This window comes from Triticum dicoccoides, chromosome 5B (assembly GCF_002162155.2).
Source record: "Triticum dicoccoides isolate Atlit2015 ecotype Zavitan chromosome 5B, WEW_v2.0, whole genome shotgun sequence".
NCBI classification, from domain to species: domain Eukaryota; kingdom Viridiplantae; phylum Streptophyta; class Magnoliopsida; order Poales; family Poaceae; genus Triticum; species Triticum dicoccoides.
This window is the reverse complement of record NC_041389.1, coordinates 708,155,703-708,162,134: the sequence shown is the minus strand read 5'-3', so window position 1 is coordinate 708,162,134 and position 6,432 is coordinate 708,155,703.

Sequence of the window (6,432 nt, the reverse complement as noted above, 5' to 3'; positions counted from 1 at the left end):
CATGCCGCGCCCCTCCCTCTCTCCCCGCGCCGCGCCCTACCCCCTCTCTCCCTTAACCCGCGCCGCACCCTACCACCCGAGCCGAACCACCATGAGTTCCTCCTCCTCCACCGTCTCCAACCCGTTCGCCGGTCCCAATGTCACCCTCGTCCGCGACCTCAACATCCATGAGCGCGTCCCGGTCAAGCTCGATCACACCACCGCCTCCTACTCCGCTTGGAAGCGGTATTTTTCGCTTGTGTTTCGTGAGTACCTCCTACACGGCCACGTGGACGGCACCGTGGACTCGGCGCTCATGATCAACGACGAGGAGTGGATGATCCTCGACGCCACCATCATTCGCTGGTTCTACCTCACCATCTCCAGCGACATCTTCCACACCGTGGTGAACGACGAGGACGACGCCTATGCGGTCTGGACCAAGCTCAACGGCCTCTTCACCGACAATCGGCTGCAGCGCAAGGTCCTCCTCTATGGTGAGTTTTACGGGTGCCAGCAACTTGACTCGTCCATCGATGATTTTTGCATGCGCCTCAAGAAGCTCGACGATGAGCTCCGTGATCTGGGGGAAAAGATCGGCGACGAGCTCCTCATCAGCACCCTCTCCGGCGGCCTCAACGAGGACTTCGGGAACGCCGCCTCCAACCTCACCCTCATCCCGGAGCCCACCTGATGTAGGGCAAAACCCTAGTCGGTCGATCTTTCACGTTTGGAGGGATCCGGGAGAAACACGAAGAACACGCGGAAGCACAAAGGGGAAATCACGGGGAGGACGAGAGAGAATCACGAAACCGACAAAGAATAGATCACACGAGTGCTAGATCACCGAACACAAAGAGATGCATATGATCCACAATCAACAAAGGTAAGGATACAAAGGACAGTTCATCTCCTAACGGAGGTCTTGAATCCACGAGGGGATCTTCCCACGATGGGGGTCTTGAATCTGCTTGGGGGATCTTCTCCGAAGAGGTCCTGAACTCCAAGGAGAAGTATCCAAGTGGATGAGCAAAGGCTCTCTCACAAATATGAGCTAATCCAATGCTAACCCTCAAAATGGGGAGGAGGAGGTCTATTTATAGTGCTAAGCCACGAAGGGGTAAGTGAGGGGCGAAGGGGTACACGGGCTTCGGCCCAAGTCACGCACGCAGGCGGGGTCCGGATGATCCGGATGGTGGCCCGGATGATCCGGGTGTCGGGGGTCCGGATGATCCGGGCGGCCGTCCGGATGATCCGGCTTCGTCGAGCAGCTTCGGGTGTCTTCGGGCACGTTAGCCGGATCGTCCGGGTGGTCGTCCGGATCGTCCGGGCTCGGTCCGGATCGTCCGGCTGGGTGTCCGGATGATCCGGGCAGGTCCTGTCATGCTCCATTCTTCTTCTTCCTTCTCCTCTTCCATGCTTGGCCTTGATCCTTGGATTCTCCATGGTCATCTTGGTTGTACCTGAGTGTATGCAAGGTCCATGCATGAGGTAGTAGCCATGTCTCACATGTGGGAAGTGACGGTTTGAAGAGGAGTGAATTCACCTTGTGTCCAATGGCGTATGTTCGAGGTCTAGTCATATGTCCTCTTGGGGCTTGGAGAGTAGTCGGAGTGTACATGGGGATGAACGTGGGATGCTCCGCATCATATCCCCCCCTTGGGAAAGATCCGACCTCGGATCGTGATCCTCATCACCATGGAAACGGTTGTCGTAGACGTACTTGTAGTTGGACGAAGTTGAAGACATGGCGCAATCCAAGTAGTCCAAGGTGTCGCCGGAGTGATAGACATGCAAAAAGAGCAAACACAAGCAACACTCGAAAATACAATGGTTAGCGCGCACAAAGTGTCCATCATGTAAGAATGAGTCCGTGCGGCAAGATTGGTCGTGACAAAGCGCATGAATCTTATCAAGATGATCTAGAATGAGATGCAAATCATTAATGAGAGGAAATGCAATCATTGTGCACACAAATGTGTTGTAAATATGATCAATGCAACCACGGTGCAAAATGATGTCATAGTGAGACGGTTTATCAATAGCATGAATATGGCAATGGATGCTCAACATGTGTATGTTATCATGCAATTGATGGTGGGCAATATGATCATGATGTATGAATATGCCATCAAGGAAGATCACAACAAATTTGCTAAGGAAGTGAACAAGCTCATATATCATGGATGACATGGGAATACAAGATGCAACAAGGCAATCATAATGTGAGTCAATCCATGCATGAGGTGCAAACTTGTGGTAAGTATGATATGTCCATCGAGCTTGACATGTATGAGCACAATCAACAAATATGAAGGTGGTAGTGTACCCAAGCTCGATGTCGAGGCATGAGTGGAGTGCCGAAGGTGCATCCCATAAGTGCGAGCGCTCCTCAATGTGAAGGTCCATAGAGCCAATCTCCAATGTTGCTCCTCCATCCAATAGATGTAACATGTAGACAATAAGAAGGAAACAACAATGAAAGAGTGACCCATCCAATATGCGTATTTGAGGATGGCTCAAAGAGAAGGAGGTCACCTTTAGGAGTTTCTCAAGGATGATGGAGTCGCACATCTTGTATGCCTTCACATAACCAATATGTCTCGTGGTGGTCCCGCCTTGTAAATCCTTCAAAATGCAAGAACATGACAAACACTTGTAAAAACAAATGAGGGTAGCAAAATGGCAAAACCGATCATTCGTGTGGTAAGATACCCAACAAGTGTATGTATCATGCTCATCATAAGAAATGACAAGAGAGTATTGCATAGTATGGAGGCATATGATGCGAGAACAACCAAATGCAATAGGCTCAATCAAACAAACATGCATCACAAGTAAAGTGTCCAAGTCTCCAAGATCAATAAGCATAGCAAGTTGGCACTCAATACAAGGTGATATGAGAGATGCAACTAATGGAGACAAGAGGCAATGATCATGACAAATCAAGTGAGAGGCATCAACATCTATGTCATCAACCCAAGAAAGCAAGTAATAGTGGAACATGGATGATGCAACATAGCAAACAATCATAGCAATCAAGTCAAGCAAGCTAGTAGTGCGAAGATGCAATATACTAGAAGGAATCATGGCAAGCATGTAATGTATGCGAATAGTGGGCATGAATAATTCACATGTCCTAGCACAAGCATGAAAGCAAGATATGAGTAAAATGTCATCAATGTATTGGCGAGAGACCATATGTAAATAGCAATGGGGCATCATGACTCTCCCAACACAACAAGCATCAATAGCATGGGGCACATGATAAACATGGCAAAAGCAACAAGGATCTCCACCAAGCATGCAAATACACATAGAAGTAGCATAATGGTGAATCATGGGTAGATGCAAGCAAGGGTCACAATTGCATGGCAAAGGCATAGGAGCAAGCATAACATGCAAAGTGAACACAATAGTATGGGCATAAGGTGACAAGTGGTAAATAGCCCATAGCCATGTGAGAGTCAAGTAAAAGAGATGCGCGTAGTCCTTGCGCGAAGGGAACGGTGGTAAGGATAGTCCACGGGATCCCAAGTCATCATTGCTCTCAAGAGCTCGTTTCGTCAACTCATGGGATTGTGAGGTTGACGAGTGTTCATAAGTACCTACACAAAACAAAGACAAAGAGAAAATTGTGTGTGCATGGTATATGTACACATCATCCATCATGATGCGCACGTGCATGTGTCGGTTAGCACAAAATAGCCAATGCTCAAATAAATGAGATGCGTGATATAGAAACATGTCATCCATCATGATAGGTTTGTTATTATGTATAGCATAATGGAGACTCAAAGGATGTAATGCATCGTGAGCAATATCTAGAGCATTGTTATTCATGGAATGCATATGATGCACACAATTATGAGAATCATGCAAAGTATGAGATGCATCAAAATCTCCTAATATGTATGAGGAAACTATGGGTGTATCCTCATGAGCATTAATGGAAACATCACATGGAGAATATTGACAACATCCAAAACAATGCATATTCGAAACAATGTGATCATGGCATGACATAGTAGATGAATTGCACAAATCATGTAAAGGAAGCATGGCAATATCATCACAAGAGAAGCAAAAGCCAATGACCATCATCTCGTCATCTATGCCATAAGTGCAAATGGCATTGATTTTAATGGGGCATGCATAGTTACTATGTTGAGATTGAAATGAAGCAATATGGGAGATCTCACTCATAGCATATGACAAGTTCAATGGATTGTCAAACATGAAGTGACCAATAGAATTTTCACAAGATATCCTATGGAGCATAGCATCACAACTAGGAAACTCAACATGCTCATCATCATATTCATCATAAATAGGTAAGTCAAGACATGAGGAAGTCGCACTAGCATGAAGCATGGTAATAGGTGGGTCAACATCATGGGAGCAATCAATGTCAAGAGAGTCCACTAGTGGGACGAGAGAAGCACCATCACCTATGTTACCGTTGGAGCGTCGCTCATGTGTTGTAGGTGAGGTGTTGAAGATCGTCTCGTTGTCATCTTCATCTTTATGGAACCATGTGGGGGTGCATCATCGTCCACCATGGCCATCGGTTTTCCCATTGGAGGGATGGACTCGTCAAAGATAGGCATGTCGTCATGTAGGAGACCTAGCACCAAAGAAGAAAACACACTAGGAGTAGAGGTTAAGTCGTTAGAAATCATAGTGGCCTCACATGCCGTGTCAACTACCTCACTCACTAAGTGTTGTGGCTCACTCACTCCCTCAAGGATGCTCTCACTCGTATGGCAGGTGGAGTCACTCAAATGGCTCTCAACATCACATAAGATGTGTTGCATGCTCTCATGTGTGGGGCTAGTGGTGGTCACACTCATCCTCTCATAGGAAATGCTCTCAATGTCACATATGGTGGAGTCACTCATCTCTCTCATGGGGTGATGGCTCTCCTCACATGACAAATGGGGCATCTCAACATATGTGGGTGTCGGAGAGATGTAAGTGCAAATATCTCCATGCGCGGTCACGTAGCTTGACTCGGAGTATGAGCCCAAAGTGGGCGCCATCTTCATGTTGTTGAAGAGGTTCGTGATTGTCGCCGTGGTCGAAGGGGATGGCCCTTGCTCGACCGTCTTGTCGCCGTCTTGGTGTTGGAGGCCCATATGATGTGGCACCTCGTAGCTCGTCTCCATGACCGAAGGGAATTTCCCATGCTCGGCCATCTTCCTTGAGGGGCTTCCAAAGATGGAAGTGTCACCCTCGCTCGTAGGTAGTCGCCTTGGACTTGGTGAAGTCATTGTAGGCGTACTCGTGGGAAGTAGGCGAAGATGCCGTACGTCCAAAGGCGAAGATGCCTTGAGAACACTTAGCGAAGATGACGAAGTGGTTGATGTAGCCATAGCGCCGTCTTGGTGGTGGTCATCTCGCGGTCTTCTTTTATGCTCATGAAGCTTCGGCTTGGCGTGTTGGGACTTGTGCATTTGCGCTTGTGGAGCATCTTCATGATGATGATGTCGTTGTCGTGCTTGAGCTCCTTGGCGTTCGTCGTCGTTGTGCACATGATGCTTGGAGGTGGCTTGCCCTTCATGACGATGTTGATCACGAACGTGATGGTGGTCGCCATGTAGATGTTGACTTGGACGACTTGCGCTTGCATCTTGTTTGTGCTCCGAAGATGATCAACTTGGTCGCCGCCGCCTTGAAGATGACGAAGGGGAAGTAGACTTGATCAAGGCTCTAATCTCCTCCATCCTTGCATCTTGCTCCTCTTTATGTGCGGCAAGCTTCTTGTCGAAGTAGTCCCTTCTTCTTGCTTCGGAGTGATGAATGTCGATGGAGATGTTCTCGATGCGCTCTCGCAATCTTGATTGTGTGCCTTGCACTTGTCGTTGTAGATCGAAGATAGACGCTTTGGTGATGTAATTGTTCACGCCATCGTTGTTGTCGAGGACCGGAGAGGAAATGCCTTGCCTATCCATCACAAGACTCGAGCAAATATGAGTGGGAGAAAGAGAAGAACTTATACCAATGTACCTTGACCGATGTTGACAATGAATCAAGTTCACTCAAATGCGGACAATAAAATAGCACTATTGGTACCAATCCTTGTCGGTTCTCACACCTACACAAGTAAAGCTTATAGTGGAGCTCGGTGAGGATAGTGGCACAAAAATTTAATGCAAAATATTAGCAAGAGTCAATAATGTTGAAAGAGATTCACAAATTCGCAAGTGAAACAAATGGACCAATAGGAAAGAATGGCACATGGAAACACACACACGGATAGATAAATGGGGTCGTGCAACCAAGGAATGAGCACAAAATGTGGAATCCACGGAAAACGCTCGTGTTGCACAACTCAAGAGAGACGCTAGCACGATTGCTCAATAGGCGGATACGACACTTGTGCACAACCTATAATATGCAAAATGGATAAACTTTCTATCCCAAGTATGCTATGTATGTATGGTTCCCGGT